This window comes from Scyliorhinus canicula, chromosome 7 (assembly GCF_902713615.1).
Source record: "Scyliorhinus canicula chromosome 7, sScyCan1.1, whole genome shotgun sequence".
NCBI lineage: Eukaryota > Metazoa > Chordata > Chondrichthyes > Carcharhiniformes > Scyliorhinidae > Scyliorhinus > Scyliorhinus canicula.
Window position 1 is genome coordinate 154,698,402 of NC_052152.1, and position 22,636 is coordinate 154,721,037.

Below are 22,636 nucleotides of genomic sequence, written 5' to 3' on the forward strand. Positions count from 1 at the left end.
GGAGTTTGCAGTGAAATCTGGAAGAGATTTTCTAATCTCCTACACTGACTATTCATTCTTACCTCCATCGCTTATGTTCCTATGTTACTAACTGACTGCGAGCATACCCGTCCTTTTCTCTTTTGCCTTCAGTACTTTTCCGTCTTTAGTTTCTCTTTGTTTGTTTCAGTTGTCCTTACACCTGTCATTTAACTTATTTCTCCCCCTCCCATTTTTCCCTTAATTTTTCTTGTTTCTGCTATCTTATCAGTTTTGTTCGCTATCATTGTATATATGCCACCTTTCAAAAATCGGTATTAAATACAAGTACAGAAAGGAGTAGCCAACACCTGATAGAAAAAGGGATGACACTGTTTTTGATTCATCTTCCGTCAGAGATCCCAGCGGTTTCTGTTTTTATTTCACCTTTCCAGCATTTTGTTTTTCTCCTTTGTTCCCTAATGCATTCAAATGAAATTCTTCTGTTGGCAATCTGAACAAAGGCACTAATTCATTTATTTTAAGTGAGTTCCTTTATTTTAAATGGCTTAGCCTCTTTCTTAAAATAGCAAAGAAATTTCTTTCAGACCAACGTATTAGTTACTGAAATTGGGCAGTACAATTTCAGCCATTTATCTTTGGCGTGTTTTCTCGGTCTGTTTTTGTTGTCAAGCTGTGAATAATCAGTAAAAATAGAGTGATGAATCACTTTGGGACAGACTGTTACGTCCCATCCACCTGGATATTTGCAGATCCTTCTGCTTCTTTCTGCATGGGCGTTCCTTCAGTTCTTTCTGTTTGCACCGAAATGAAGGCATTCAAACTGCACCCTGGTTGTGGTTATCTGCAGATTATAAGTGTGTTGTGTTTTTCATTTCAAAGACGATGCCAGATGTGCCGGTCGGTGTAGGTGTTACACTCGGGGAAAGGAAGCCAATAAATTGTTAATCACATTAAATAAATAAATAACCATCTTGGTTTAAGCCCATACTCAATCTGTGCCCCGAATGCCACATTCTGCACTGATAGAAATGCAAGGCACAAGAGCTGGGTCTTAAGTGCTTTTGTTGCCATTATAATTTATTTTAGTTGTTATTATTTATGTGTAATGGTGCACCATTTTGATTTTGGATCACATACTTGGTGTCATTAACACACCCTAATTGTTGTGTTATCTTACCTCAAATAACATAAGTTGCTATTGGATGTAGGCTCTGCTGAAAGATGCTCCTGACTCGGAGAGAAGTTTAACGTATTTACTGAACGATTAACAATGCTCTTAAATGAGTTCGACACTCTACAAATCTGCCTCTAGTAACTCGGTCTACTCTGCTAACTACACAAGCTTGCTCTCGACCATGTGCCAGGGTGTGATGTAGCTGATAATCAACCCTGTCCTGCTCTCTTTGTTTCTGCCGATGGAAGAGGCAGAGCCTGTGTTCCTTGTCCTTTTTATATGGGTCGTGTAGTGCACCCTTGTGGTAATGCCACATCTGGGTGTCCTGATTACCCATTGGTTGTGTGTCTGCATATCATGACATCTCTGGTGCTCCCTCTAGTGGTTACTTAGTTGTAGTGTATTTACATTAACCCCTTGTGTATATACAGTGATGCATATCACTACAATAATAATCAAATCTTCAACAGTCATCAAGTTAAATGTTATCCTCCTCATTTTACATCGATTAAAATATAACCTTTGTTCTGAAAAGCTGGGATCTCAATTTGAAATAGATTAGCAGCCGTGGCAGGTTGCCTGTTATTCAAATACATCAGATCCACTGCACACTAAGTAGAGACAGAAGAGCAGCAGTTCGACAAGTAAATTCCAGCCAACTGGTCAGGCAGCAGCCTCTCAGTCCTACTTCCATACACAAGGACCCCGATGGAACAGTTTTACCTGGTGCAGAATGATGGCTGTTTGGCTTTGCTGACATCCAAGTTCGCTTTCTCTTGCGCCCTGTTTGGGCACACCAGTGAGCACCCATTGTCAGTCTTTGCTTTTGTGTTTGATACTGGTTTCCAGGGTTTCATAACTGAATTCTGGTGAAGTATGAAACCTCAGCTTGAATACAAATTCCAGGTCAAATTCCAGAGAATATACTCATGGGAGCAATTGCCATAACGTTTTACATTTTTATTTTCTATCACCAAGTCCCGATTATTCCAACATCACAAGTTCAAAGACGAGAGTATATTCGAAAGACTTCTTTTAGTTCAGAAATTCCACAGACATTTTGCTATTAACCCAACTCATTTGACATGATGCTTTCTTTCCTTTTTCGTTTTTGTTTGATGCAGCCTTACTCTTGTCACACTTTTCCTACCTCTTTGTCATTCTTTTTTAAAATTTCCTCTTCCTGATTTTAGGACCACATGCCGGTGTGCTGTACTGTCAGTAATGTGGAAGGGGCGTATCAGGGAGCAATTAGACAGTCAGGGAACCATAAAGGTGCGACTGGAACTCCGTTGCAGAGGCAGAGCAGCAGACACAGGCTGTGCGAGAACACGGCGAAGAGGGAGCTGAAATAAGTATTTGAACCCAGCCCTGCTGAAGTAAATAGGGAGACACCTTAACAGTTAGTAACAAGAAAAATGCAGACAATTATTTGTTGAAACCTGGACAATGTAAAATAATCTAGCAATCCACTATATTTCCTCGCAGTAAATTTTAACAGTATTGATTTTATTTAAGTATCAATGCCTTTGTGAAGTGAAAATCATGGGAAAGAAAAGGAGGTCAATGTTTTGCTTGAAGTCAGCATTTAAATTCCCTTCACAATTAAAAATTGCCTTTTCTTGTCAGTTGTTGTGCCTAGTCGGTAATAATTTTGCAGTTAACAGTCGCCCTCTATTAATTACTCCAAAATCAATAGAAACTTGTAGTAATGCAAAATATTGATTGTTACAGTTTTATTTACTTAATTTAATTTAATTGGATGCTGCATGTAGAAAAACATTGATGTTGTATCAAATTTTCAATATATTGGACACTCCTAACTGGGTTATGTATGACTTAGATAATATCCCCAAAATATAGGTATTTAGCATTAGAGAGGAAATGCTCAGTTTATGAAATGGCATTAATACAAGTTTAAATATAATTTGAAGCTTACAAACTACAAAATGTCAGGGTCTACAACATTCCAATATTTTTACTGAGATTTCTCATAGTTTTTTTTTCATGGACTTTAAAAATAGAGTAATTCCCTCAGATAGGACTTCAAATAACAATAATAATGCCTGTGCTCAGAGAGTGCTGCTGGCACAAAGGCCCTCCTAGGCTACACTAAAAATGCCACAGCATGTCGTCTCAGCACCTATCCAGATCCAGAGGCTTTTGTTACTGTGCTGCCTCTCCAAGCACAGACACCATCAATAAGATTAAGTTGTGCAACATCGCTTTGTGTTAACATTTCTACTGGTTCATGGATCTTTCTATTTCATATAGAGTAATTGAAGTCCACAAATATTCTCCTAAATAGACTGCCTTTGTTACCAGTATATTTATGTTATTTATAGTTACAGGACCTGTATTTGCTGATTAGGGTAGGAGGCGCTTTGTGATATTAAATATGACAGTGGCAATATGCAATGGTTTGCTTTAATTGATGTTTCGCTGACCTTTTCGAAGCCTGGTGTTCAAATAATGCAGATCAGTTTTATTGTTGTAATTTCTCTGACTCGTTGGGTTAAAAAAAAATCAATGGTTATTGCATCTTTTTTGCAAAGATATTTTGCAGTTTGCTCAATACTTGCGCCAGGGCTGGTAAATGGTATTATACGTGCGTGTTAATGGAGCAGACCTATTTATCATATTACATTTATGCATTGTGGTCTAATTGTGTTTCATGAACTGAATTTTGAAGCTGCATGAAGTATATTTCAGCAGGATTAGGCCCTTTCCGTTACAGAATCTAATAACTGGATAATATGTCGAGTTAAAAAGAAAACATTTGCTGTGGTTCCTGCAAAATCCTTTTATCAGCCTACAAGGAATGTAACGTAAGTGATGATGAAGAACCTCAATTTTGCACTTTATTTTTAACAGTTGTACTGCTGTGTGAAGTTGTAGTATTTTATCTAAAATGGTGTTCTGTCCTTTGTAATTTTTGGTTGGCTTTCTGGTACAAATCATATATTCCTGATATAATTGCAGCTCCACTTGAATTATTTTCTGAACAGAACACCCAAAAAACATGAGAAGATCAAGCCGAAAAAGGAAATTAATATTTTTCTTTTGATAGGAAAACAAACTTTGTGGAAGAATCTGATTACAATAATAGATTATTTAAGAAATGAATGCTACCTTCAGTACCTCTTTTACAAATCGGTCGCCCAGAATTAAAATTTACATTGAACAAGTTTAGGTCTTTTGTTTTCCAATTCTGTTCATACTTTTATGGAAGCAGTATAAGGACTCCTAGCTGGGAAGATTTACTGAGCCTGACAGTGCGAGGGAACTGAATTAACATCAGCAGAGATACAGTCATTAACCCGGGAGTTCTTCAGCCATTGTGTCATTTTAACCGTGTTTTAATTTAATGCTGTCAGGCTCAGTAACTCTTCTGTGCCAGTTCCCCAGATTACATCATCAGCACTGATTGTTTTAACATTTTCCATTCAAAATACTGAAAAGGGAAGGGAGAGATATTTTAAAGCGTTTTAATTCTTTGCAACCATTTTGATTTGTCGAAGAAACACTTTGGTAAGAGACCTTCTCCCACTCTTCCTTTCTCTCCCTCCCTCCTTCTTTTGCTCCCATTGTCTCTGTAAGGGGCCATAAGCAAAGTAACCAAGCCTGAATAAAAATATTTTGGCGTTGTTTGGAAAGTGATTCTCACCTCACTGCTCCCTGCACTAGAGATCCATGCTTATCATTATCCGCTTCTCCTGCAATTTCCTAACTAGTCATAAATTCCGAGGATGATCCAATTGCCGGGAGTGTTCACATTGTGTAAATCACAGCCAAACTAGTGCTGTAGCTTAATACATGCAGCAAAGATTCTCCCCAGCAGTTACATCTTCTTTGGCTTGTGCGACCAATGCAAAACTGAGAGCCTACCATGGTTTTTTGCAGCCAGCAAAGTATGAATATGTAATTTACGGGGAGCTAAGGACTCCATTTTTAATGTAATTTAAGAATTATTATTAATATGGATAAGAAAATCATGATATATTTATGTTACATTATTGCACATAGATTGTCACTGATTATATCCTTTAAAATTAAAACATAGATGGTTACAATAAATTGAATAACGAACTCAGAAGGAAACTTGGTGCCAGAAAAGTGGCTTGAATATAGAAGTGCTAACACAACGTGTAGTTAAAGCAAATGCCATAGATGCATTTGAGGGGACGTTAGGGAGGCAAATGAGGCAGAACAATTAAGTAGGCTTTTCTGGTCAGGTTCGATGCAGTAAGGTGGGAGGATAATCACCAGTTGGACCAAATATTCTGTGCTGTTGGCTCTATATGTAACTTAAATAGCGCCTCATCATAGCCTGAAAATGTCCCACGATATTTCATGTAGTTAATTTCTTATGAAGCACAGTGAGTGTTGCTGTGTAAACAAGCATGGCAGCCATTTTACACCATATCAGCATATGTTATAGAGCAGGTAATACGTGTTTGACTGTTAGTTGAGAAATATATGTTGATCAGGACACCAGGAGAACTTCCTGCTCTTCACTGAATTAGGCAGTAGGATCATTTTTATCCCGATGAACCACTGCAACAAACAGTTTATGGCCTCATCCAAAATACATTGGGCACAATCCTCCGAAAAAGGAACAAAGTCCACGAGTGAGCGCCTTTAGCTGCGTGTTTCCCGGCATTCGCAGTACCAAGAAACACATGGGGCGGGATTCTCCCAACGGGAGTCTAAGTGCCGACGCCGGAGTAAAAACCAGAGTGTTTTACTCCGGCGTCGGCGCCCGTTCCCAGACCCCTATTCTCCCCCTTCTGTGGGGCTAGCAGGGGACTCACGCGATTTACGGGGGCAGGGCCTCGGCATGGCGTCAGAGACCCGGCGCCGTGTAAAAGACACGGTGCCTTGGGGCCCGCGCATGCGCAATTGGGCCGGCACCAACTAGCGCATGCGCGGTGGCCATCCTCCCCCAGGCCGCCCCGCACAAACATTGCGGATGGATCCAGGCAGAAGAAAGGAGGCCCGCCGACAGAGAGGCCAACCCGCTGATCGGTTGGTCCCGATCGCGTACCAGGCCACTCCGGAAACCCCCCCAGTAACGGAGCACCCTCGCCCCCCCACAGGCCGCCCCCCCAAGCCTTCGCGACGAGTACCTGCCAGCAGCGACCAGGTGTGGAGAATGCCGGCGGGACTAGGCCATTTATGCGCAGCTGCTCGGCCCATTCAGGCCAGAGAATCTCCGCTTGCCGCTTGCGGCGAATCTCCGAGCGGCCCGGTGCAATTCGCGCGGCGCTGGTTTCGGGGGGGGGGTGGAGAATCGCGTGCGGGGGCTGGGGCGGTGTGGCGCGATTCGCGCGTCGCCCCGGCGATTCTCGCACCCGGCCGGAGGGGGGGGGAACAGAATACCGCCCATGGCTATTCAATGCTTTGAATTAGGGCGAAAGGGGGAACGCGCAGCTGGGACCGCACATAGCTCCATTTTGTACAATTGGGAGCTCCGCCCGCTGTAACTTAATGGTGTCCCAATCTCGAGGCCCACAAAAAAAATACCACTCTCCCTCCCAGCCTGAACGCAATGTGGGAGGGTCCCCCGGACCACTGAGCACTGGACTCGTCTGATTGTGTGCTTAATCTCAGATTTTGCCTTGAAACCAAAACTTTATGATTGAGAGACACATGTGCTATCGATTGTGCCAAGGTGACATTGGCAAAAGGCAAAGAGTAAACTTCGGTGAAGAACTGCTAAGAATACAAAGAGCATTTATTTTTGATCTGATGATTGGATTAGCTAATACGCCGAATGGACAAGGTGTTGCATTTCAAGATTATTCCCTAAGAACAATGCTGGTTAGCTGTCCTAATAGATGAGTAGGACAGTTGAAGGGCATAGAGCCCAAGAACTGAATCTTTCAAGGCAGAAATGTTAAGGGGAAGTCTAGCCCAACACCAAGATTTTTTAAATTTGTGCGGAATGGTAAACCAATGTTGGGTTGTACTCATGTATCATGATAATATAGTGAGGGTACTCTACGTAAAGATTTTTAAAAATTCATTTATATGATCTGGGCATTGCTGGCTACACCAGAATTTATTCCCTATATCTATTTGCCCTTGAGAAGGTGGACCTGCTACTTAGACTTGCTAAAAAAGACATAAATGTATTTCAGCATTATATGCACAATTTCGCACTCTTCCCGCTTTCCAAAACAGCAAGTTCCGACATGGGCTCCATCAATAGAGTTGTTTTTGCTTTCAGTAGAGCACAGATGCTGCAGTAAGAAGTGAAAGAAGAAATTACTGAGATTAAAGGGAATAGTTTCGATCAGAAAAATTTTGAAACAACTGCAACAGCAGCGAGAGAGTTAGTTTGGAATGGTTCTGGCCCAACCAATCACTGGCCTGCTACATAAAATTGGTAGCAGAAACTACGGCTGAATATTTATGTCCCAATGAGAGGGGAATGGGGGCACGGAGGCAGGTTGGTGTGTAAATTTGTGCCACCTGCTGCCAGTTTGCTATTCCATCCTGCCCCACACTAGTTTCCCAGAGGTAGGATGGGGAGAAGGTGTAGCCATCCGTCTGCAAGCAGCGGGTAGCCAATTGATCCGGTTAAAGGCATACTTTCGGAGCCAGTCTTGAATTTTCCAGTCAACCTCCAGGCCTACTAAGGTGTCAGGGAGCACCTGAGGCAGCTTCCTGCCAGCAGACCAGGGAGAGGGCGATTATGGGCAATTTTCCAGACTTTCCCTGCATTCTTAGCTGCAGCTGTGGCATCCAGTAGAGGAGGCGGCTCAGTCACTTTTTTCATTTAAAACTTTAACAAGTTGGAGTGACAGCACCTCTGAATGGCCCTAATTGGATGGCCTGTGTGAGAGCCCACCCACTGGCTGCCAATTGACTAATTTGGGGACAATCATAGCTGGGTGACTGCTCCCCATATAGTGCAGGCCACTGGCCACCATTGGGTGCTGCGGCAAGTCCTGAGCCATAGAGGGAAAATCCCTCTGTCCATCATTGCAGTGGAAAGTGGGATGACAACAGCCACCTAGCCTGCCAATTGCCATCTTTTATTTGTTTTTTTTTGCTTTCCTCTTCTATAATTAAAACCACTTCCATATGTAAATAATGGTGTGAGTTTTAACAGCAGGAAGGCCAGAATGTGGATCATCAGAATTATTTTGTAAAATGGCACTGCAATATAAGTGGCCCATCACATGGTAACAATCAGCTTCCAAAGCCCCCATCTGTCAATTTCAGTTTTTTTTTCTCAAGTAGATTGCTTTACACACTCAGGTACATTTATCACCAAGAGTTACTTTCAAACTTTGCAACTTTACATAATAAAAAATATTGACGTGATTATAAAACTGCAACAAAGTCTGTGTGCTCTTTATTTCACAGCCACAGAGCTTGAAATAAATGGGAAAAACTTCCACGAGCTGCAAGCTATTAAGCCGATTTAGCTCAGTTGGTTGGACAGCTGGTTTGTGATTCAGAGCAAGACCAACAGTGTGGGTTCAATTCCCGTGCCGGCCGAGGTTATTCATGAAGACCCACGCCTTCTCAACCTTGCCTGAGGTGTGGTGATCCTCAGGTTAAATCAACACCAGCCAGCTCTCCCCCTCAAAGGGCAAAGCAGCCTATGGTCATCTGGGACTATGGCAATTTTACTTTACTCAATGTTTCCCCTCCTGGCTGAAGGGCTGCTTTGGCAAGTGATCTGTAGGCAGATAAATGAAACGATAGGAAATGAAATGAAAAGTCATGAATCTTAAAGCCTTAAAGTCTCTTAATCGGAAAGTGTTAAACTAGCCTTTGCAAAAGGTGCAAGCAAAAGGGTTGTGAAGAGGTGTGGGAGGGTGCACATTGATTAAGCAGAGGGGAGAGTTATGTTGTGTAACAGTAACTGTCCAACTGGCTGAGGGCATCTTCAAATTATCACTTAGATCTCCCTCTTGACGTTGAAATGAATTTCTTCCATTATAGCCGTGACTGCTCCATTAGCTGTCAAGTGCTTTGGAGTTCAGAGAGGTTGTGAAAGGGCTATATGAATGCAAGTCTTTTTCTCCTCTCCCCCCCCCCCCCCCCCCCCCCCCCCCCCACCATCCTGCATGCTTGGTGGATTGAGCCTGGCTCTGTGTGAGAGTGAAACATTCCCAGTATGGGAGAAAGGCAGAAGCAAACACTTTGCTTAGATTTCTTCATGTTGGATTCCAGGATCAATATCTGACTTGCAGCCAGTTTTCTGTAAAGAGTAGCCCTGTCTCGCCTCCTTTACCCTTCAAAGTTAAGATTGCACGCATGTTAAAAGGAAGAGATGCAGCACCAGCACTGGAGGGGTCAGTGGGTTTAGAGGTGGAGCCGCCTGCATGCTTGGAAGCCGAGTGTACCCCACTGTGCATGAAGTGGCTACTCCCAGGCTGTAGCTGTAATACAAGTTCTTTACTGTTTTGGAGCAGTGGCGGTGATGGTGAGGCGGCCCTAAGTCTCCACCAAGTTACATAGAAAGGCCTAGTAGGAATAGAGGACTGGAAGGAAATCAAATATATTAAGGTTTCAGGAACTTCCTTTTTCCAATGTGCCAACAACAATTTTATTATGAGCATCCTATTTCAGGGTTGTTGTTTTTTTAAAGTCTGAATTCCAGGATTTGCTTCACAAATTTAAATCAGAAACCTCAGGACTGTCTCCCTTTTCTTGTCTCACTCCATATTTTGTTAATATTCTGAAGTTAGAATAAGAAATCAGTTGTTATATGGCTGACTTCAGCTCCAGAGAATAACACTCTGAGTGTTTCCTGATATTAGGAAAAGTGATTTTGAAGCTATTTTTGAGTCAGAAAGTGAGTCTTGGCACCCGTACATTTTATAACCAAGCATTATTTCAAACACAATTCTTTTACCTTGTATTGGTGTTTTAAAAGAACGTCACCACTTTATTGAAGAGCTTTTTATTTAAAGTATTCCAAGGTAGAGCAGAGATGGTCCCCTGTAAAAGGTAGGGCAACATCACAGGGTGATTTTCAGCTTCACTGCTCGTGCAGTAATGTGTCAGAGTGGATTTCCTACCCATTATAAAACTCGTCTGATCTTTATCAATGGGATGAGACTCGATCAGCCTTCTTTAAGAGAGGGTGTTCCGCTCCACCACGTTAATGCCCAGGTGGTGAAGCAGAAACATATCCCCATGTTGCAGGTATATCTTGTCGTAGGAAACTTGCAGTAATAACTATTCTTCAGTTTTTGGGGGAGGGCTCATTTTCAATTACATGTGAGGAAACATAATCAGTGATGCAATGAAAACCATCAACCTACCTGTTCCTGGCCTGCTAACCCTTGCTTTAAAATCTGGTAAGTGTCTCGCTTAGCTGAGGTGAAGTGTCCACTTTAACAAGATATGCACAAGGCTAATAGTGTCACTTTGTGAGAGATCTCCTTATTCACACAAGCACAAACTTTGATGCTGAGCTCAAATTACTTTATTCTACTGTCAGTGCCTCCTATCTGCTTACAGGTTTTTTTTCCCCAATTAAGGCAACAGTTGAACTAATCCAAAATACACTGACATTGGTTGATCATTGGTGTAACTTTAGGGGATAGACAGTTGAGTGCAAATGGTGCTGGGGGGGGGGGGGGGGGGGCAGTTCTCTTTGAATGACAATAGCAAATTTGCACTTTGGATCCAGGTACCTGACCTCCACCTATTGTGGTGGGAAAGATGCCAGAGTGCCTCCAGACAAAAAGCAGCACCAATGTGTGACTCTCGTATGCCTCCTAGTGGTTTTCTTCGGCGTAGCATGGCCAAAGATTTAAAAAACGTTCAGGAAACCAGGCAGAAAACTCAAATTATTTGTTGGCTCCTGGGGTGGTAGATAAATGATAGCTAAAGCTGCCGCACTATTAACTGATTTATGAACTATAAATATCAATTGCTGAATATTTTCAAACATTCTCTTTGCTTATGTAGCTGTTGTGAGGGCCTGTAAAGTTGAGAATATATTATCAGGAATTGTAGTAAAAAGGGTGTGATTGTATTTAAAGCATAATATTGCTGTTTTGAGCTTATGTTAATAAATATGGTTTTTGATTACATTTCGTAAAACACAAGAAAATTGCAAGAAAGGTACACAGGGTGAAAGAAATTTAATGAAAATTCTTAATCCTCCAGGTTTGTAGAATTTGGGTTGTGATGCCTCCCATTAGCTGTGTGTGTTTGTACAACTGGCTGAAGTACTTACTGGAGATATCAGAGTTCTGCCAGAATCACAAAAGTGGTCCTTTTAGCTCCCTCCTGAATATATTTGGGAGAAAAGGCTGATGCTGTTTGCATCAAATTGAAAGTTAGAGGCATTTGACAATTATGAGAAAGACCAGCAATGTTTCCAAATTTATTCAATTTTCTCTACCTTTCTTGATTTACTGCTTAGTATATTTTCCTATTAAAGTGATTTCTTTACCAGCGCAGGTTAGACTGTTGATAGACTAGCGCCCAACAAGTTTCACTGTGTAAGAAATCCCTTGAACTGTCTTCAGGATTGCAGTTCCACTGTTGCATAAAAATAACCAGAGGTCACTCGCTGCCTCCCTGCGGCACGTCCAGGACTGGATTACTCAGGGGGCAAGACAACAAAGTCAAAAGGGAATTAAACGTTGCTTTATAAGCTCAGAGAGGTGTGGACGGCCTGTGTAGACTACTCATGATGTTGCTCTGTTTCATTTTTAATTTTTTTAAGCTGAAAATGCAGAAAGAACAACCACTAATGTTAGTGTGCCTACACTGTCCCATTATAATGTCGCTATTATGGAATTCCACAGGAATGAGAAAAAATGCATATATGGACTGGAACAGTTACTTGCGTCAAAAATATTGAGTATACAAAAGAGCATTACTTGTTCTTTCATTGTATTTGATCATGTTTAGCTTTATAAATGAGCAGATCATTTTGCCAGATGTGGTGCAATGCACACTGTGCCCATGGTTTCAAAATCTTTGTAGTTCTGTAGTTCAGCACTGTCACTTCCCAAATTTTTTTTGCATGAGTTTTTTAAAAAATGAAACAGAATACAGTATTATTTAAACAGCTACTTTGAGTGGAGACAATGTAGTCATGGATTCATCTTAAAGGTCAGTTAATAATAGCACTGTTGTGATACTGAGACACTCAAACCCAGGACTCCAGTCTAATGCTGAGTTTGCAGTGAAACAGCGGAGGTGCTACAAATAGCGTTCCAGTCCCTGGGGTGAGAAAGTGAATGAAGCAGCCAGAACTCCAGATCCCGATTACCATCCTGTGCGTTCTGCTGGAAGATACACAGATCTGGACATGTGGTGGGGTTGTGATATCCCTTGCAGTTTGGTATTTTGCTAACATGACAATGAGATGCCGAAGAGCAAGTGGCCCTCGTAAACTCATTGCCTGGCAGCTTTTGAAAAACGAGGGGAGCCTTTTGCTAGTCGGTTAGCAACTGTGCACAAGCTGAAACTGCCCCTGAAGATCAGTTAGCAAAGAAATAATCATTTTAGACAGAAGGGCCCTCAGTTAAATGTGCAGAAACATTTGCATCGCAAATTATAATGTTTGACTGCATGCTTTAAAGATGCAACAGCCGCACTTGAAGGGTTAAGAGATAATTTTACATGTGGTGAGGGAGGAGTTGCACTGAGAACTTAAAGAGTTACTCCAGCTGATAAGGCCCAGCCTTCATGGTTGGCTACATTAACTCGCCAATTCTAAAGTGCAGGAGAGTGTCCAGTTTATGTGAAAAAAAAGAGCCTTGAAAGCCTGTAATTTTCAGTGAGGACACTTCAGCCTCAGTTCATCTCACTTGAAGATCCCTCATGAATTTACAACTTAGATCAGTGAAACATTTTCGAGTGATGAATGGGAAGCAGGAAAATTACTTGGCACTGTGCTGTTCACAGAATCCAGGAGCAGGTTTTTCAAAATGCTCCCAAGTCTTCTAAGAAAGAACTGTTTTTTTTTAATTACCTGTGTCTAGAGAGTTGAGGATAAAGTAGAAAGCAAGTTGAAATGTGGTAATAATGTCATCCTTTTTCTTCTCCTCAGGGGCAAAGGTAAACAATAATCACAATCTGCAGTCCAGGCATCCTTTTCCAAGTCCTCTCCTGCATCACATCAGCTGCAACATTGAACTCCAGGTGCTCTGACCGCAAAGAGCACTCAACTCCTGCAGTTACTCTTCATTCTCACTAACAATTTGGTAATGAAGTATTGATTTTTCAGCTCGATTCTTATGGATGTTATTAGATTTTCATTGATAAACTGTGCTCTGCCTCTCTACTCCCTGCTGCTTCTCTGCAGCACATATAACAAAGTGTTTCTGTGGGGAATAATGGCCGGGAACATTGATGTGCTTATATCGTCAATTGGTTACTCCTGGTGGCAAAAAAGGGACAATTTTTCAAACGTTAATGCCCGAGTTTAATGCAAAGATACAATCACATTGGACACTAATGTCTTTACTGCTGATGCTGACACTGAATTATGGCTGAATCAGGGCTGTGGCCCAGAGAGCGCGCTCTATGAAGGAGGTGCTTTAGTTGTCAGTGTTGCACCTGGGTTTCCCACTGCAGTCTTAACAGCACAAGGGATCAATCTGTCTAACTAAGAAGAAAAGGACTGATGAAGCAGTGAGTGAGGTCCAGCCAGAGAGAAAAAGAACATGTACGCTGTTAATCAACTGCTGCCAGAGTGCACAGAATCAGCTTTTTTTTGTGGGTAGGAACAAGGACTAACACAGACACTTTCGCTGCCAGGAGAATCAGTCTGCTGCTGTCGTTATATAAAAAATGGCCTCCTCCAACATCCTACATCACACCGACTATGAACCTACAGCAGAAGGAGAAAAAAAAACTTATCATGAGGACGCAGACAACTGCAGTTCAGCCCTGATACATTCTTGTTTCCACAGACAGTGTAAGCTATAATGCAGGATGCATGGCAGACACCTGAGGTGTAGGGAATGAATCTCCATTTATCCCTGATAAAGTCACAAGAGACAAAGTCACAAATGAGTGATGATGTTGCAGCAAGGAGTTCAATAAATACCACAGGCACACACATCAGGTATTCAGTTTATTCAACACGGCTGGACAAATGTGTCAGCTTTTTTAGTGTAACTTTTATTTTTGGAATGCTCAAAGACTTTTTTTTATTATTATTATGAAGACCAATCAATCTTGTACAAGTCAGTGTTAACCCACCGAGCTCACAGTATTTCCCTGAGATACAACACTGGTGGTATAGAGGATGTACACCAGCAGGCTGTAGTTTATGAAGAACATAAGCCCGGGGCACCTACATTTATGAAATGCGAGTTTGCCGAGTGGGTTATGAGGTCTTTTTAGAAAGTGGGATTGTTCTGTTTCAATGCTCACTGGCATGTATTCACTTTATACCACATGTTATTACTAATGATCATTTCAAATTAAGCTTTTCTCAGTTTTGTCTGTTGGGATTGTGCGCTTTGGCTTGGCCTGAAGTTGCAGGAGATAAATTCAAACAATATAATGTCTAAAAAAAAAACTCTTGTTATTCAATGGATTTCTCATTTCCTTTTACTGATGCAGTTCAAGGATAAATTTCAGCCACAGGCCAAGAAAAGCAGACCAATGCTGTGCAGAGTTTGCAAATTAATGCAGAGCCCCTTTCTTCCCTACCCCTGTCACTTCATTTAAATACATTTGATGTCCTTCTGGTAAAACAAATTTTCATGAGACCAGAAGGACCTACGGTGTGTGGCTCCCAGCACCACTTCGCTCCGCTGCTGCCATGTCATCATTTCTGATCTGAGACAGTGCATGACTCTCGGTGAATCTGTCCTCTCGCAACAGTGTAACTTTGCAATAATATGCAAACTTCTGCAATGTGGATTGCTCAGTGTGGAAGTTCTTTTGCTCTTATCAAAACTATTCCCAAACAAAAGTGCATAAACATGCGAAGAAATCATGTTCTTTCTGTGGCCCATGCTCCAAGTTTGAACACATGGTAGATTCCCAACTTACTCCTTGGTTGCTATAGATTGGTCGCCTGTCTTAGAAATGCCCAATCATGAAAAATCAGGTGGTTTGTGCAACAGATGGCCAATCGCCAGCGTCAGATTTCAGGCTGCAGTTTGAAAATGTACTCCCACTTCTTTCTGGCTGGAATAACCTCAGCTGCCTTGTCCATGCAGAAATCCAGGACAGCACATGTCCTTCAATATTCCACATTAATATTCCACTCTGCGAATTCCTTCTTTTCTACACTTACTGTAGTTAATATTATTGTATGCTTTCATATTGTTTATGTGCGACAGTTTGCTCCTCGTATAAGTAGATCTCTTTATTTAATAGCTAAGAGATTTTCAGTCAGTAGTCTGGCATGGAAGAAGCCCCAAGACATTTATAAAAGGGATGTTTAATAAAAACCCTCTCGTTAGCCTCAGGTTGCTGAGGATCTGGGTTTCATCCTAGCCCGGGTCACATTCTTCCCATGCCTGCGTAGGTCTCACCCCCAAGAGTCAAAGTTGTGCAGAGTAGGTGGATTGGCCATGCTAAATTGCCCCTTAATTGGGGGGGGAAAAAAGATTTGGGTATTTTAAATTTATTTTTCTTTTTTTAAAATAATTTAGATTACCCAATTCATTTTTCCAATTAAGGGGCAATTTAGCGTGGCCAATCTACCGACCCTGCGCATCTTTGTGTTGCGGGGGCAAAACCCACGCAAACACGGGGAGAATGTGCAAACTCCACACGGACAGTGACCCAGAGCCGGGATCGAACCTGGGACCTCAGTGCCGTGAGGCAGCAGTGCTGCCCTTAAATTTAAAAAAACCTCTCCACCCATCAATCTGGTCAGTACTAATAACTAATAACTAACCCATATTGGACCAGGTCTTTTATTATCACATCTAGCCAACAAATGTACAGTCAGTCAACCCCTCCCTGACCCCTCTCCCACACCACCACTCCCATTCCCCACCACCAATACTGAAATAAAGGTCTCGGCAATGGCCTCTTTGTCACTTTGGTGCCCATTGCTTCTAATGTATCAGTGTCCTGATGCATTAAAACATAACCACAAAGCTTTTTGTTATATTATGCACATCAGTAACCATTCACAACATGGCCCTGGATCATGTAATCAGTCTAATTTGACAAGATATGTCGATTAAATACAAGCTCTTTGTTCCTTGGCTCAAAATGGCAATTTGTTTTCGAGAATCCTGGTCTTGGAGCAAGCACGGTATTCACAACAGGGCTCAATTTGTTACTTATTTCTTATAAATGCAGGCAACATAATTATAATAAAAGTAGAAATCCATGAGTATAATCAGCAAACAAAACAGCTCTTTACATTAATTATACATGAAAAGAGTTTGGTCACCAGTAAAACCCAAGTGCTGATGGCTGGGAGCATGTAATTGAATGATATATTTGTGGTGCTTGATCAATGCACAACAATTGTCTGTTGCCTCATGTTTCCAACAGCTACTTCCTAGCTGGTACAGCTAGTAAGCTTAATGCCGGTATAATTCATCATATTTAACCAACTATTCCAAAATCATACAAAAATAGCCTCTAATGACTTCATTTGACAGCATATATGGAAATGTCCGAGTGAATGGTTTAGATTTTCTATTAAATACAGTAGTCACAGAAATAAATCCAGTTGTCTGCTGATGATTTCACATTGAATCAAATAACGTGGTGTCAGAAGCATCACATGCTACTCCCCACCATTGATAGTCCCAGAAGTGTGAAACTCTTGCACCAATATCCTCTATCCAATTTACCTGGGTCCTCAATGTGGCCATGGGAACCAGCACAGAATGAAAACCTCCATCCTTTAGCCTTCAAACTAACTGACTCATAGATCACAGATAATGATAAATATTGAGAGGCATAATTCAGACGTTATAGGTTTCTGCTCAAGTGGCATTACCTGGAAGTCTGGTGATAATTTAAAAGTCCTTTGATACAAAATGTCCATTCATTACAAATTTAAGAAGTTGCAGCTACGTAATACATAATCGTGGCAGTTTTTCCTATAGCATAACTACTCAATAGGTGAACTTACTTGGGTTGAAAGGACTACACTAATATTACATGTAGAATCTGTAGAGAATGTTCCAGAATGAAGCCCTCCAGTGGTCATATTTTCAAATATAACAAATGGGACTCCTTTTTAATATGCTTCATGTACTGAAGCAATCATGTTCAAATGCATCAAGACCTGGACAATATCCAGACTTGGGCTGACAAGTGGCAAATAACATTCCTGTCACACAAGTGCCAGGCAATCACCATCTCCAACAAGAGAGAATCTAACCTTCGCCCCTTGACATTCAATGTCATAGCCTTTGCTGAATCCCCACTATCAGTATTCTGGGTGGTACAGTTTACCAGAAACTTAAGTGGACCGGCCATATAAGTATTGTGGCTAAAAGTGCAGGTCAGAGGTCAAGAATCCTGTGACAAGGAACTCATCTCCTGACTCCCAAAGCATGTACACCATCTATCTACAAAGCACAAGTCAGGAGTGTGATGAAATACTTTCCTCTTGTCTAGATGAACATAGCTCCAAAAACATTCAAGAAGCTCAACACCATCTAGGACAAAGAAACCCTCTTGATTGACACTCCATCCACAAACATTCACTCCCTCCACCACCAACACATAGTAGCAGCATCTACAACTTGCACTGCAGGAACTCACCAAGACTCCTTTGATACCATCTTCCAAACCCACAACCACTACCATCTAGAAGAACAAGGGTACCAGACATAGGCCAACATTATATGGAAGTTCCCCTCCAAGCCACTCACCATCCTAACTTGGAAATATATCACCATTTCTTCACTGTCGTCAGGTCAAGATCCTGATTTTCCATCCCTAAAAGCACTTGGGTGCACCTACACCACATGGACTGCAGTTGGTACTAAAAATGCTGCAATGGCCAGAGAAGCTGACATCCCTTGAATAAATTTGTAAAAATATATTATTTAGGAGAGTGCCTTGGTTCCACATTATATTTTTGACCCACTGCTAGTCACCATTCCCCATCCCACTCCCAAATGCCTCTTTTTCCTCCTCTCCCCTCCCATTGACTTCCTCCTTCTCCCCATTCCCCGCTTCCCAACTCTCCACCATGCTCCTTGCCTGGGCTGGTATCTGAGTTGGCTGATCATTGTTCCTTCCAGGACCTTCAAGCTGTCTCAGGGCTGCAGTGGGTGTCTGCTAATCTCCAATAGGAACAAAAAGGCCAGTTGATCATTCTTATATGGTACTGTCACCGACCAGATGAGGTGCAGAAAACGAGTGCTGCACAGGATTGCATCCTAGTTTGTGTGCAAGCCAACATTTAGGCTAGTTGTAATATCATTTTTCCTGATCTAGTGTTCAGTGGTAGAGGTAGATGAAGATAACCTTTTGAAACCACAAAGAGCTGTAAATTAATTCAAAGTATAATCCAGCCCAGTAACGAACTGTGTTAATATCAACACACTATATAACAGAGGTAGAATATTGCCAGACCCACCAATCTTATCACAGCGGGTTCCTGATCATTGCAGAGCTGTTGCGTGATGCAATGAGAAAAAAACAAAACACTTCCCAGAGTCAGAAAGGGGAAACCCCGAAGACACATCACCCCTGACCATTTGTACCATGTGCCTATCTCAGTTGCTCAGTATACAGATGCCATTTATTTGACAGCCATAGCCAGAGACTTGCAAACAGTGTGCTAACCTGGTAAACAGAAATGTGTGGCCAAGTGGGGGGGGGTTCAATCATTTTTTTAAATAGGAGGAAAGTATCATCTTTATAGAGGTATAATTAACTGAGCCATTTCTTTTATATTATTTCTTTTGGTTTTGGGTTGCTCTTCTCGCCATCAGCTTTGGACAAGACTTGCACTTTCTCAAGGACATTCTACTCCACTCTGCTTACATCCACTGCCTGAACTGATTTATGTCCCCCTTTCCCTCCCTCCCCACACCCCACCCTCTGCTCCCCTGCCTCCCCAACACCCTTGCCCCAGGTTCCCCCACCAACTAGTCCAGTCCTTAGTTGTGATTGTTTCTATCCATCCTCTTTAATTGGGCGTTGTATATAATTTTAAGTTTTATCATTGAATCTCCACAGGGCCTAGATGCATCTATGTCTGAAAGTTATATGATGCTTTGTGACCATGTTCAATAAAATTCAATAAAATGAGCCATCACTGAAAATTCTGGAGCCACAAATCTCATTTTGCTTTAATACAACTGACGATGAGCACAGTTATTGTATATTTCTAGTGTAGAAATCATCTCCTTATCCTGTATAATTCAGAGTGGATAGAGTCCTTAGGGGCAGAGAAATCCTTGTCCACTGGTGAAGATCAAGGCGGGCAGACAGCAGATGGATTTGATTGTTCTGTGTCTTGTGCAGACCTGGGGAGTAGACTGGGGAGGTTAGACATAGAGAAACGAGCACAGGAGAATCTCGTGCTGGGTTGTGACTGAATGATGCCTGACAGGAAAGCCTTTCAGTCTTTTGTATTACAAAATAAATTCTGTAGCCCTCTTAAACCCAGCATAAAAAATCTGTCATTCACCTCCCAGGGACTGTGTCAGTCAAACTCCAGTCGGACATAATAGCAAAATTGCATTTCTCAGGGCACGCACAGCCAGGTTCAGAATACAAAAGTATCATGCTTTGGGGAGAAGGAAAAAAAAAGAAAATGAAGTTTCAGAAATGTCATTCTGAGGTAATGAGGCGTGGGCAGAAAATATACCCCGCGCATCATTTGATAGAGATGCTGGTCGAAATAGCTTCATTGATGTGTCAGCACTCGTCTATCAATCAATCATCCATTACACTTTGCAAGTAACAATAACTGAAAAAGCTACGGGGCAGCTTATGGAATTCGCTTATGGGTATCAAAAACAGCAGTTAAAATGCAGTTTTGACATGAAAAGCATGAAGCAAGTAATATTTTTTATGGCAGGAGGGAAAGATGCACTCGACCAAGGAGTGCTTTGATGATACGGTTGCGGTTTGACTTATTTAATGTTGCAACCTGAAGCGGAAATGAAGGTTCCTTCACTGCTTTTGTCTGTGACATCATCCAGCTGGACACATGTGTCGATCCTGCTGGAAAGGATGACACACAGCTGAATGCCTCATTTGTACGCAAGTGAGAAATTAAAACTACAGCCATTATGTAACACTTCCATAAAGTGAAATAATGTTCCTCTATCGACCCCGAAACTCCTTTTAACTGATCAGCCTTTTGCCTGCATTCCTCATGTTTACCATGTTTACATTGCAAATCCCTTCAGATGCTTGCCAATGTGGCTGCAGTAGTTTGATTTCTTCTGGCTTTCCTCCAAAGTAAAGTAGATTAAAATTCTGAAAATTGTACTTCAGGAGGCTTTTAATTCCAGTTGCCCACCATTTTGTTACAGAGTACCCAGAATATTTCAATGAAGTATTCAGTGAAGCTGGTAGAACTATGTTTTACATAGCCTTGGATCCAATTACATTCAACGCCACCAAAAAATTTTGATTACTTTTCAATTCAGATGCCAGGATTGTCAAATTAAAAGGTGCAAGTTACCAAATGGGCTTGACAGCAAGCTTCTGTTTGCACCCGTGCTGATGGTTAGGAGCACGTGATGAAAAGAGCCAGTTAGCCCAGTACTTCACTCTCATGTCGGTGCTGTGGCTTCCATCCTAGTTGCCAGCAGATGTGTTTACAAATAACATTTGATCTATGCCAACACAGACGCTATGTCCACATTTGGATCTCAAAGCATACAACTATTGAAAGGATAAAGTAAACTTGGCAAATACGTTCAGGTCACGGATTCAAGCTGATGGGGGAACTGCAGCTTTAAATAAATCAAATTTGAAGCAAAGGCCACCACTGACAAGAATCAACTCCACTGAATTTTCAATGACAGTGTTAGCCACTGACAATCTGAAAAGGCCTTTGCTGCAAAGTTGAATACAATTGAATTTAATTAGGGCACATTGGATGTTTTACTTTAGATTACTTTCTCCTTCAGATTGAAAGTCTTTGGTTCAGGATCGAAAGAGCCAGGTCATAGCACAGACGGTCATTATCTGTAAATGGCCCAACTCCTTAGGGTGTTAGTGTTAAAAACAACACCATTGTCCAGCTGTGTCATTTTAACGTTCTTTCTCTTTGTATGTAACATTGTCTCCCGCTGCTGGGGTATCCTGCCCAACCCTCATCCAACATTTTCATTTTGCCAGTTGCCATCATGACTCTTTTCAAAATTTCAGCAGAGGAAATAAGGCTGAATTGGCAAGCATAGATTTCATTTTTTAGTACGTGGCAAAATGCATTTCACTAAATTTGGCCTATTATTGGTGCACAGATATGAGAGCAGCTCTGCCCTTTGCAGGGGTACCCTGGGAAGTAAGGAATATTGCAGGTGCTGTCAAGATAAATTTCCTGCAAACCTTAGTGCATGGTGGCACAGTGGTTAGCATTCCTGCCTCATGGCACCAGGTACCCGAGTTCAATTCCAGCCTTGGTGACTGGCTGTGTGGAGTTTGCACTTCTCCCCGTGTCTGCATGGGTTTCCTCCAGGTGCTCCGGTTTCCTCCCACTGTCCAAAGATGTCCAAAAGATGTGCAAGTTAGGCGGAGCTGCGGGGATAGGGCAGAGGAGTGGACCTAGGTAGGGTGTCCCTTTCAGGGGGTCAGTACAGACCCGATGGGCCAAATGGCCTCCTTCTGCATTGTAGTGATTCTATGGGTTAATGTATTCCCATGGAGCCCTATTGAATTATTTGTGCTAGGTGGGAAGAAATCTGCAATTCATTTCAAGACTGCACTCTGAAGTAGAGTCATTCAGAATTATGTAGCTTGTGAACTCAAGTGGTGAAGAGCAGCTCTGATTTTCAAGAATAGTATATTTGCATATGTATAAGACCCGGATGTTTGACATCAGTTGCAAGGAGATACAGGCCAAAAAAAAAAGAACTAATCCGTCAGCCGCCAAAGCAGCCAGCCTTGAGTCCTCCACTGAAACGGAGAAAATTTGAATTGGAAAATAAACCAAGTAAAAATAAGTGCTAATTGTCCAGAATTGAACAGAAGATTATGAAACCATGGTGCCCATGTTCCATTATTTAATTGTACATTGATTCTTAATTGTTAGACTTAAACATGATGGAAGGATAAGGGCTAGGGTATAGTTTCAATATAATTAAAATAGCTGGAAACAGTGACAGGGAGGACTATTAGTAACATGTTACAAAGGAATTTCCTACAAGATTTGGATACTGCCCAAGAGCACAGGTTGTTCACGATTATTGTTCAAGATAAGAATTAAATACTAACAAACAAACTGTTAAGTCTTCTAATACTATTTGCTTGTTACAAAGCAGATATGCAAAATGAGAAGCAGGACTATCTAGATGGAAAATGAAGTGACAATAGTGCAAAGACTACAGTAAGATGGTAACAGTCACATTATGCTGC

General features: G+C 41.7%; 1 protein-coding gene across 1 annotated transcript in view; it reads left to right on the forward strand.

Annotated features, from left to right (window-relative positions):
• The window catches only part of LOC119969459 (teashirt homolog 2), a 631,483-nt gene extending 615,822 nt beyond the window's left edge, over window positions 1–15,661 (forward strand). Inside the window, exon 3 of the mRNA XM_038803107.1 lies at window positions 13,200–15,661. The gene's annotated coding sequence lies outside the window, so the exon portion shown is untranslated. The remainder of the gene's footprint in view (window positions 1–13,199) is intronic.
• The last annotated feature ends 6,975 nt before the right edge of the window (window positions 15,662–22,636 follow it).